The sequence below is a fragment of the Pygoscelis adeliae genome, unplaced genomic scaffold, assembly GCF_000699105.1.
Source record: "Pygoscelis adeliae isolate BGI_AS28 unplaced genomic scaffold, ASM69910v1 Scaffold160, whole genome shotgun sequence".
In the NCBI taxonomy this organism is placed as follows: Eukaryota; Metazoa; Chordata; class Aves; order Sphenisciformes; family Spheniscidae; genus Pygoscelis; species Pygoscelis adeliae.
Genome location: NW_008824035.1, coordinates 9,343,733 through 9,355,289, shown reverse-complemented (window position 1 = coordinate 9,355,289; position 11,557 = coordinate 9,343,733).

Here is an 11,557-nt window from a genome sequence, read left to right as displayed (position 1 = left end):
GGGGCAGAGCCTCCGCTCACAGATGCGAGGCAAAACACAGCCCCTGGCTTCAGCAGAGGCCAGTGCGCGGCTCACCGACATTTATCTGCCCGAGCCAGGGCTGCCGCCTTCAGCTCGGCATGGGCCGATAGCAGGGCTGGCTCCCCGCCTTCCTGCCTGGTGTGAGGACAGCCCCAATCCCCGAAATGTCTACAGTAATTTCACCTTTTTTAGCAGTTGGAGTGCTTAGAAACAAAAACAGAAATAAAATGCCATGTTTTCCACATGGCGTCAGCTCCTCAAGGCTGGTCAGGCAGTGAACGATTTCCCCAGTAAAAACTAAAAGCTGGTAATTGCCAAAGATTTTCTTGCTGGAAAAGAGGATCCAGCTTTCTCATGGCTTCCGGTTTTTAATGCAATTGAGGAGACAGCGATTCAAGCTGCCCATTTTCTAGGAACTAAACCAGATATTGCTGCCACAAAGAGAGCAAGTGTGAAATTCTGCCTATTATGTACTTTCTTCCATAGTTTATTTGACCCAAACCAGCTTGTCTTACTTGTTAAGGGTGGCAGATACATAGCAATAGGAGTCCTATTTGGAGTAAGTGAGCTTTCCTGGCAGATGTAATGCCATCCAGAGTCTGCATGCTCAGTAGTTTCCCCCTCCAAACTGGGAGCTTCAAGCAAAAGAAGAAGAACCGTTCCTCTTCCCCTTTCATGTAACATCCAGAAGAGGCCAAAACAGCAGGGAAGGGAGAACTATCTCAACCAAAAAAAGATGTGATTGACAATTTATGAAGCACTCTCTCAGAGATGATCTAATAAGTTCGCCTATAGTTGGGTCAGTTTACAAGGTCTACTGTCAAAATACTTACAAGAACCTTACCAGAAACAAATCAGATGCTATATATTAAGAGCAGCAACATCAGTAGTAACAACAAAAATAACACTTAAGGGAATTAAATGAGAGGCCAGGAAAGGGTTAAGAAAATCCCATAAAGAATGCAGGCAGGGAGAGAAACTTGTGGGGATAAAAATGACTGTTGGAAACTTTTAGAAGGTACTATATTGTTGATATCGTATGTCTGCTTTCATTTTAATTTTAAGGTACTGATGCTTAATGAGCTTTGTGTTGCTGCATTAAAAATGTGTACGCTTAATACAGACCCCAACTGACATTTAGCAGCAATGATGCAGAAGTCAGTGCCTGCCTCCTCTCAGCCTCTCATTCCTGCCCCCATCCTGTCTCCAAATTGGGCCAACACAGCCCAACCGAAAGATCAGTGAGGGCTCGTACCAAATACGTGCCAACAAACGTTGGCGAGACTTTTTTTGGTGCAAACACTAATAAAGAAGACTCTTCTGTTAATTTATTCAATGATAAAGTTTCTCTGTTTGGCACCTGACAAAGGCCACTTTGAAACTAATTTGGATTAGTTTTTGGAAGTACAGTATAATGGGATCTTTCAGATTTTTTGGCTTTCTGCCTTGCACTCCTCCCTATAGAAATGACATGCCTTAGAGGGACACGCTCTGAGGAGTAGCAAGGGAGGCATACCAGACTGTACTAAGGAATCTTGGTAAGAATTTACTGAACTAATTTCTTCCGCTTAAAAAGATCACTAGTGATTCAGCATTTAATAAAGTATTTTAAAATATAATCATCCTTCAGTGCATTATTTTACAAGAGCATACATTTGGCAGGATAGGCTGCTCATTGATTGCTATTGATATCCACCAACCAACAGCATGATTTTCCAGGGGATGAGCAGTTATCGGAGAGAGGGCTGTATTTCCAGCTCAGCTATTTAGAGATGGTATAGCTATTGATCACAGCTATACTCTACCACGGCAGTTTAACTGTAGATCACAGAAAACACCATTACTGGCATTGCAAAGCCAAGATTTCCAATAACTACTAAATAAACATAAAACTGAAAGTTGTCCCCAAAATCTTAATTTGATCCTCTTGAGCATTCCCATACCACCCATTACATAATCATGAACTGCTTTCCCCCTTGATTTTTGTTCTGTTTTCACTGCAATCAAGTGTTTCCATCCATTCATGTGCCACCAAAGTAGTCAAATGAGTGTATGGGAGAGACAGTTCCTGCTTTTTGATCTGGGCAACAACTCAACCAGTGAAAAGCAGCTGGAGCAACCATTACATGAGTCATCCTGCTGACCTGTGGCTTTTATCATACTCATTTACCTACAACAATTACACGTATATAGGCTGGCCCCACACAGGAGCTGCAAGAGGCTTAACCCTCTCAATGAGAGCAGGCTTCAGATAATTTACCTTTTAAGATCTAGCAGTGACCACACGCAAACATATTTTTCAAAGGCATACAACTGAGCCAACTTGGACAGATTTTCAGGGGATCACAAATGTATCATTGTACTTGATGTGAAGGCTACTTTACTGGTAAACTGCAAGCGCTTGTTGTAAAGCCTGAAACACTGGAGTATTCTGAAGAAAAGCTCTCAAGAATTTACTGTAAGCAAGTACATTTCTCCAGTTTGTTTCTGAAAATACTAAAAGTAACGGCGCTTTTTTCTAGAAAGAGTCAGAGAGCTAGCATGGAAGTTGTAGCCAAATTGTTAGGGTATGGTGATAACTGAAAGACAACACTGCCTTACAATAGGAAGTGTCAGGTGGGCTTCAAAGCAGCACTATCAATTGAAAATGTAGCACTAACATCTCTCTAAATAACCTTTCAGTAGGATATTACAAAAAAGTGACTTTTCCCAGAATAGACAGAAATAAGAATCCAGAGGATGAGCAGACAGCAAGAATGTTGACAAATGCATCAGGATGAAATCTGTCCCCAAATCTACAGGTATAACCTCAGTGCAGTTTCCCCACAGCTGTGCACCTAGTTTTCAACAGCGTGGAAAAATCTACATATCTTACTAACACAATAATTACAACAATGGGTGGAGAGACTAGCACTTCTTAGGTAATCTCCTTATATTCAGTTACAGGAAAAATACTTACTCAATGCTCCTTCATTATTGACAACGAGCCAAATTTTGTATGAAAATTGGAATTATGCCTACAGACAACATGGCCTTGTAACTCTAGTACTGGAAGAAGTACTGTTCTCATACTGTTCATTGCTTACCAGGTAAATGGACAATACAATGCACAAGGCAGGGACCTGCACTCAACCTCTGTTAAATGTTCTTAGCTGAACTTTGGTTATCTAAAAATGTAGTTCAGGATTTGGAAAGTTTGTTGTTTTCTAACGTCTGTTCTCTTGCAGTTGTGTGTAGGATGTTCAGGAAGAACATGAAGTTCTTATCTGTGTCTGATCACTTACACTGACTCACATGGTTACTGGAAAATAAGCTATAGCTTACAATGTACCTATGTTTGATGAGGCAGTTAAGCAACAAGGGAAACCTGAAGCTTGAAGCTTCTTAACACAGAAATGGTGAGGGATGCACTGGATGTTTACATTCACTTCGATTACCTTGGAACACTTTTGTAAAACATCTTTCTTCTCAAGAAAGCTATTTATCTGCTCATCTACAATTTCGCAGTAGTACCCCTCATTATCTACGTTGATTATGAGAACTTAATTGGTATTTTTGGTATAGTATGTTTTGTAAGACAATGTGTACGTTCAAGCTGGTTTTGCAAAGTCCATGTTTACTGTACCGTACTCACTTCCACATTGTTCTGTGCTGAGGCAAGGGCATGTGTTACTGGTATGTCACAGGTGCAGGTGCAATTATAGTCTTCAAAATATTGTATCTGCCAAAAGAAAATACATGAAGCTAGTACAGTCAGCTTGCAGAAAGTCAAACTAAAATGTCAGCAATAATTATGTATGTTCAGGTCTGTTGAAATGGACTGCTCTTGTAAGCAAGAGCAGTAAACGCCATGCATGTTGAAATTCACCTCTCTAAAGCAAGAAGTAAAGAAAAAAAGTTCAAATTAGATTGCACTGAATTCAGTAAAGTTCAGAATAGCCCCATATGATTTCAATACTATGAGATTTTTTCTGAAATTGCTTTCGGGGAGACAAAACAATGTTGTAGAGACCTCCTAAATGTATAAATTCCGTCATTGGTGCTAGGGTATCAACCTGTTACTTGGCTCAGCAAGAAGGTGAGTTTGCTGAAGTCAAATACAAGTACTCAAAGATGAGTTAACAAGTTAACCAGTCTAACTGGGGGGAAGGGGAAAGAAGCATGCAAGAGTCACACAAAGAAATCACTATTTTAACATAGTGGTTTCAAATGCTTTATCTGGAAAGTGATTATCAAATCTTGTCCATTTGCCTCATATCATGGTTAGAGCTGTATCTACTGCATGTAGACACAAAGTGTTTTTTTACATTTTCACATACCCACATGACTATCAGTATGTGGTGAAATTATTAAGAACAGGACACAAGAGTTAAAGCTCGCTCTTGACCTCAGAAAACCCATTAATTCATTTTGACATAGGCAGCTTGTTACTTACATGTTCTCAGTACTCCTCCTGCTCAGTCACTGTAAGACACTCAAATTCTGCCTGATTCCTCCAAAACAAAAAAATGGAAGAGTTACCAGTATTGCACACAAGTTAGTAAATGCTGCTTTGCTCAGGAAAACTGTGTTAAAGCAAGCTGCACTGATTAAACAAGCTGTTTTTGACGTGTGATCTGCTGCACCTGTTGCTTATTCAGCAAGCAATTGGTTAGTAAAGAAACCCAAGCAAACAAACAAACAACCACCCCAAGCAAACAAATAAACCACAAAACCAATTTTGGCATCACAAATTAAAAACTTTGGAAATATTTTCAGAATATGACCCAAATCTCTGTAAACTCTCTCCACTTACTAAATTCCCATTTGTGATCACATCATATCCCACCATTTTTCAAGCCACTATTTATTACTTACACGAACAGAGTTCAAATGTTATCCAACAAACGTATTGATGGCAGTGTATTGTCTCCTTTGGCAGAAATCCAGTAGTTTTTTGTTCATTTATTTCTTCTTCATTTCACCACTGCTACAGCATTCAATCCTTTCTGTTGCTTTGTCACAGGAGAGTATTAATATACCCTCTTCTTCCTGAATTCTTCTGCATAAAGCTACTGTACCTATACTTTTTTCATACTTCGCCCTCTGTAACCTACAGATTCTTCCCTGACATTGTTTCTTCCTCCTACCTTTTCCTGATTATGTTCAGCAATTTGGCATTTCATTTAAATTCACGGCCAATATTTTAATCTCATACGGATTGCCAGACTGATTGTGTTTTCTATTTCTTTGACTCACAATACAAAGGAATTTCTGTCTTCTGTTAAATATTTGACTAAATATTGGTTTTAAGACTGCAATATTGTCAGAGTGGCTTTCTTACAACTATCTGTTACTTCCATTTGAGATTTTCAATAAAAAAAGGTATTTTGTTATAATTCTTACCTTCTTCTCCAGCTGCAGTTAAACTTTGTTAAAGACTTTATTTGTTTAGGTCTAATAGCACGCTGCTTTTGGTTGAACTGGAACAGAGCAGAGTCAGACGTGTTATTCTGTTGCATCATTTTTATGCCAATACTGGAATTTTACTTGCCTAAGAGTTGTGCAACTGCGTGGAGGATCAGGCCGTATACATCTGGAGTGAACACGCTGCTGTACCAGCGGTGAAACAGCGTGTAGTCTTCCTAAAATGATGAACTCTACATTGCCATATGCTCATAACCAAAACCATACAGTCAAAATTGTTGGTAGTTAAATACTAGGACCACAGCTTATGAATTGCTCATCATACAAGCAATGAAATAGTAGCGCAACGTTTCCAAGTGACACAATCCCTAAGCTTTGACGTTAAAGACCCTCGCCTGGCTGGGAAGCGCAAAATTAAGCAAAGCAGCCAAAAGTGCCACCTAGCGCCCTCCTTGAAACATGCCACCCTTGCCGCCCAAGCGAGGAAGCAGCCACTAGACAAAGCAAGCCATGCAACTGCCGAAGGAGTCGGGGATTCAAAGCCAGAAGCGAGTGGAAAGAGGAAGGAAAGGCGATTAGTCGGCAAGCCGGCTAGCTCACGGAGCTTACCTTCACGCTGCCGAGGGAGTGAGCAAAGGTGGTTTTGAAATGAGGTTCTGCAACTGAGTCAGCGCTCGCAGCCCTGTGCCCGCATCCCCTGCCTTCATCCAGCTGGAGTCAGCGAGCGATGCCCCCGGCTTCAGGGAAGCCCTCATCTCACCCATTTGCTTCAGCAGGGCTTGGCAAACTATGCCATTTGGATTCGTCATTGTCATCTGCTGTGGAAACTAGAGCCTTTCATAAAAATAAATAATTTCCTGTATGAAAATAGGGGGGGAATACAAGCTTGTTAAAAAAAGAGAGCTCTAGAAACAAGTGTTTAAAATAAAATTCCCTGGTGATGATTGCAGGGAATGTTCTTGCTGTTAATTGACAGTCTGACACGTCCTTCCATAATGTATCGAGCCTCTGATGGCTTAGAATCAAAGTTTAGATTACTTGGAGGACAGAAAGCTTCTCTTGCATCGGAGGCAGAGTATTTCTCAGCACAAAGAGAAATTCCTAGGCTGGAGGTGCATAATACCTATTCCCACCTGCTTAGTTAAAAGCAAACACAAGCATACAAAGTTTCTCATTTTATGATGCATGCTTGAACTTGGACCTACATTAGAAATGTTTGCGGCTAAAAAATGGATTTACATTTCCCCCTCCCAGCTACACAAGTGGCCAGTATGTATATGAGAGGGAGGAATGAAGGTCCTGGCATGGAGGGTGTGTGGTGATTCTCTTAAAGCACACAGCAGGATTTTTGTTTTTAAATCGGCAATGATCTGGAGCAAACACACCAACCCCACAGTTGATAGGCATTTGGGTGAAGGCACACAGAAGTCCTGCAGGTTCAGCTGAGGAGAATAAACTAGATATTTAGAGGAAATGAACAGGATATCTGTATGTTTTCAAACAAAGGTCCCAGAGTTTCATAAGTAACCCAAGCTACTGGCCAAATAGCAGAAGTGAAAGTTTCTATTTTAAATAGGGAGAAAAAAAACCATCAACAGAAGGATTTGAGCAGTCTGCAGCAAGGGCTGGCATTCGGGCAGCACAGAAAGTACTAACAGGCTCTGCAGTCTCTGACAACCAGCGCAATGGACATCACTTAGGAGGTACGCTAGTTCCAGTATCAACATACATATGACAGAGGCTGAGTTTTAAGCCTAGACTTTCACCCACAGCTCTTCACAAGCGCTCTCAGTGCTTCAGCCACCTTTTGCTCTCATGGCTTGAGAGTGCTTGGCCTTCAGTTGCACGGGCTTCCCTGTGCCCTCTGCTGCTCAACAGGGCATGTGAGGGCTCACCGGTAACTCTGAATTTACTAAAATTTCTGCTGGAACGGAGGACAGCAAAGACTCATTTTCACATGCCTACTTCAAGTCAGGTAGGATGTGAGATACAGAACTACCTAAACACCCATCTTTGTGTGAATACAAAAAACATTTTCAGAAGGGAATTGGTTATGCACCTTATCGGGTACGGTGTTTGCACAAGCTTGGAGCCAAACAATTGTGCACACAAGTAAATGTAAAATGTAGCCAAAGCGGTCCCCTTTGGGAAGGGAATGGTTTTGAAAAGGGACTTGCACAGTGATAAAGCCCTGGCCTGGCTGCAGAGAGGGATCAGCGGTTCCTGTTTTGGCGAGAGGAAGGATGAAGAGCAACCAACTCTGTCCTCAGCCTCACTGAGTGCCTTTACCTTAGAGGTGCTTAGGCAGACATTTCTGCTGTATTCTAGCAAAAAACTAAATAACAAGCACAATTCCATATTCAAAATGGAAAGGTATTTATGTAGACTAAACCCTAGCATTCTTGAAGAAATAACTTTTTTATTTGAGGAAGAAAGAAAGAACGGTAAAAACAGAGAGGAAAAATTATGAAAATTAAAAAGTACCCTATTGTAGTGGAGTAGAAAGTTTGACAATATCATATAGACAGCATTCATGATAGACTTCTATTTTACATTTTGAATGTAGCTTCTGCAGAAGCTGTGTCTTAAGCCATAAATACGTGTTTTAAGATTGAAGTAGTGATTATCTGAACTGATGTTTTTGTTCAGTAGACAGATTGATGTTGGACACAGGTAGCATTAGCAGCAGCCACCCAATTCATTCTCTGTGTTTTAATCGAAGTATTTTTGTGTCAGTCATCCTGTCCTCAGGATTATTTCTGTACCTGGACTGCTGTTGAAATTTTTAGATAGGTTAAGAGCCTGATTGCCAGTGCAGGAAATAACAGAAGTGTGCAGGCTCGTAACTGTTTCAAATGATTGTGTCCTAATTCTGTTGAAATGAAGACCCTTGGGTATCAAAATTTTAACATATAAATATATGTTTCCATTACCTATGAAAGAACAGAATAAACCAGTCGCGCTTTTTTTTTAATTTAACAATTGAAAAAATCCACTACAGAAGAAATCCATTATGCAGTCTTTCCCAGAGAGTTTTGACCATTGAAACTGAAAGTTTAACACAACTGAGAGATTGTCTTTTCCATTAAGCTGCCACCTTACAGCCTTTGGGGACTGTAAGATAGACAACAAGCAGTTTTGCCTCGTTTTGGGAAGTGATAGCAGGGCTGCTTATCATGGGTCTGCTACACAAGAAGAGTGCACTTACATTGCTAGGATGCAAATGGCTGGACTAACGGAGCTTGTATTAGGAGGTTTCCTGGGCACAAGAAAGGCAACGGGAGGGAGTTGTCAGATGAGCATCTTCTGAGACTTATGGCAGCACTAATTAATTCTTAGAGGAATGCTTTCAGGAGTTACAGAAAAGACAAGTTACTGCTGATGAAGTCAAGCACATCATCCTACAATGTGAAACAATCGTTCTGCTCAGAGGTGTCTTTCTAAGACCTGTGCATTAGTCAGTGGATGTAATCCGTGTGCTCAGAGGCTTTTACTAGCTCACATTAGAAACAGAAATTATTCGTATTGCTTTTTATTCCCAGTGCTGCTGCAATATCTACAGTGTGGAGACAAAGTGCCATCCTGTTTACTTTTATGCTTCACCAAAGTTTTTCATTAGCAGTCTGTATTTGTGTAAACACACGTAGACCAAGCAGCACAGATACCCCAAAGGCATAACAACTGGCAGGGTACAGAAAAGGTTACCGAGGCCCTCATGTGCTCTGCAAAATTTTTATTGTGATGTAGTTGAAAGGGGGAGTAGCACTCAGGCACAGCTCTGTTTGTGCATAGAAATTAATGTTTCTATGTACATTAGACATAGAAGGGAGAAACATTTTTGCTCACGACAAAAAATTATTTGATTTTAAAGTTGGCATGCCACTGTGTGCACCAGACCCTCACAGCTTGGAAGAGTAAGTACAAACTTTTTAGGAGGATTACAGAGAGTCCTATTCAACAAGTGAAAAGGATGAGCTCTTTTAAAAGTGTAAACCACACAGTTTCATTATGTATAAAATAAAATGTATAGGACCTCTAAGAGTGTAACAGAAAATGAAACTTGGAATCAAGCTTACATCATGTTACATATCTGGGTAATTCTCAGAGAACCATAAGACAGCAGAAACAGCTGTTAAGAATTGCTCGTTATACTTGCTGTTAGCCGGAGAAAAACAAATCCTGAAGGCTCTTGATCTATTTCATTACTTAACCTAAATAATACATTAATTGTTGTACAGAGATGTATGGGCCACTATTTAGCCCCCAAGTTGACAATTGGCTGGGACCAATTTACTATTTTCAATGTGAAATGGAGTCAGACTAGGTGAGAGGGCAGAAGGGAGCAGCCTGTGCGTACAAGGCAGGAAGGTCATTGGAAATTGTTGAACCATGATCAAAGGAGTTGGATATTTTTGTGTGTGCTGCGTGCAACACGTGAGCCTTCCTGCAACTGCAGGGAGCAGTCAGAACTGTTTTACAGCGTAGACTGTGGGTTTATTTTAAAGCAACAGCATTTTTTTGAGTTAAATGGAGGAAAGACTATGTTGTGGTTATGACTAGGTCACAGCATGCTCAGTTCAGTTCCCTCTCCCCGAAGTCAAGCAAGTAATTTAATTTCTTGACAACCAGAAAGAACCATGTTTCCTTTGGTAAAACATGAGATAGACAGTCCTACTAGCTGATCATTAGATTCATACCTCCCAGTGCTCGTTCCACGCTACTGCCACTAAAATCTGCAAACAAAGGTCTCTCAGCCGGTTGAGCCAGCTCCTTTACAGCTCACAAACTCCTAGACTCCGCCCTCCGTCATGGCTCTTCTATTTATATAGCCCAGACACCAGGACCGGTGGGCTTCTAGGATACATCTGAGCCATGAGTGTCTGTAGCCTTTTACTTAAAAGTCGAGGCCTCTGTTCCAGTCAGTCTGTAAACTGAAAGTCTCAACAAGCAGTGCCCATAGATGTCAAAGGATCCACCATCCATGTAAGAGTAAACCTGCTGCCTAAGTCTTTGCAAGATAGATGAGTTAGGGCACAGAGCTTTTTAGCTCGGGGTTTTAAATGACCTTTCTAATTTCTGAGGAGAAGCTGGAAGTGCAGCCTGAATTTGAGCCTCCTTTGGACTTTTATCAAAGGTCCTTTTTGTGATGAACCTGGTCCAAATTACCTGAAAAGGTTAACATCCAAGATCAAGAACAGGGCTCCAAAGTCAAAAGGAGGGTTTCATTTGTTTGATATTCTCTGGCAGCCTTCTGCCTAGTGAGTGGAGGTAAGAGGAACAAAAATCTGTGCTTAACTAGAGTGATTTTCCATGTCACCTCCCCATGGCAAGTGCCTGGCTTGCCCTGCCAAGAGCCAATGCCCATAGCTCACACAACAGCCATCTACAAGTACAGCATCACTGACCACAGATTTTCAATCATTATTTATCCTAAACGAAACTCATTATTTCTCCTTATCTGCAGATGTCTAATCTTCACTGTATGGAGGCCCAAAGTCCTCCGAGCATTACCGCTGTGCTGCTGCGCAAGGGCAGGCAGGAGAGGAGGAGAACAACCCATCCCAACTCCTGCCAGGCTCACTGTTACGCTCCTACTAAAGCCGACGTGTGTTTCTGTCAAGGAAGCAACCGTGGTTGTTCTCAATGTAACAGTCTGCACCACCAATTAAATAAAAGTAAAATTTATTTGGCATAGGACAGAAAAATAAGGAGAACAAAATCACATACAAAATAAATGTTAAGCAAAAAAATATTCACAGAACTAGATTAATATTTTATAAAAAGCTCAAACTTTACGCATCTGATAAAAACATGTTGCTTTCTGCTCAGCCTATGTTTTAAGTTATGTTTCTCTCTCTTTCATAGTCATGTGGCTTTGGAAGTCCAAATTTAGAGGTCTTCCTTTGCATGCATTATTTTACACTGAAGAACATTTGTCACAGACAAACTGTATTTCAAAATGGCAACATACTGAAGGGTTACTCCCTTTTTTAAGACGTGCTGTTTCCATTTTTTTCTTTCAGTCCGCCTATCTACCTGCTGCATACTCACTCACTAAGAACATATACGTGTGCCCTGCTTCTGCTAAGTTAACTCCAACACTCCCCTTTTTGCCAGTGCTCCAGGTTTA